The sequence below is a fragment of the Sesamum indicum genome, unplaced genomic scaffold (genome assembly GCF_000512975.1).
Source record: "Sesamum indicum cultivar Zhongzhi No. 13 unplaced genomic scaffold, S_indicum_v1.0 scaffold00405, whole genome shotgun sequence".
Taxonomy (NCBI): domain Eukaryota; kingdom Viridiplantae; phylum Streptophyta; class Magnoliopsida; order Lamiales; family Pedaliaceae; genus Sesamum; species Sesamum indicum.
The window spans coordinates 12,199-13,169 of record NW_011628295.1 but is presented as its reverse complement, the minus strand read 5'-3'; positions in this window follow the sequence as shown (position 1 = coordinate 13,169).

The window sequence follows — 971 nt, the reverse complement described above, 5'->3', positions numbered from 1 at the left end:
CGAATACTACTGAGGCATCTTCTACTAAATCTACAATGGAAAAACAGGTGGTTATGTGACTCCACCATGTCTTCATAGCACAGCACGCAGCACCCAAGATGGGAAAGCCATGGTTTATCCGTCGTTGCGAGCTTCTCCAGGATAGCTAGCCAAAGGATAAACAAATGTCGCGGGATCTTTAAAGAACCCGAAAGTAGTGAAATCCAACCTACTTTCGGTCCTGCTGGTATCATAGCCCGATAGAACTCCTGGGTAGTGGGTTTCCCACTCGAGCCTTTCCATATAATACGATCTGTACCCCCATGGATCCGAGGCAGCACGTGTGTAATCTCCACGCATTCCATGTCCGTGATCAATGGCCAGTGCCAATGACCCTCACAGATAACCGAGCTTAGCATGGTAGACTCATGCAATCCCAGACTGTTGGGTCCCCGCGGAAATCTGTCATGGAGGGGCCCAAGGTGATGCCAGGGATCCTTCCATAAGAAAAAATCACTTCTATCACCAATGTGATATTCCACCACTAAGCGTAACCAGCCTCTCAACCTCAACATTTTTCTCCATCCCCATGGTCCACGATTCTCCGGAATAGTCCATATCGAATCATCTCGTAGTCTGCCATGCCGCAGCCACTCGACCCAAATAGAAGTCCTATCACATCGGATGACTTCACAGAGTTTTTTGCACATCAATGCTCGATTAAGAGTTCCCATATCCTTAAGGCCAAGGCCTCCCTCCTCCTTCGGTTTGCAAATCTCCGTCCATGCAACTTTAGGGTATCCACTATTTCCCGTACCTCTCCATAAGAAGGCTCGCAATCGCTTCTCAATGTTTCTAATGACCCCTTTTGGCAAAATAAATGATGAAGCCCAATAGACACCCATAGCCACAAGAACAGACTTAATGATTTGTACCCTGCCAGCATATGACAGTGCCAATCCCTCCCAACCATTGATCCGTGTATCGATCTT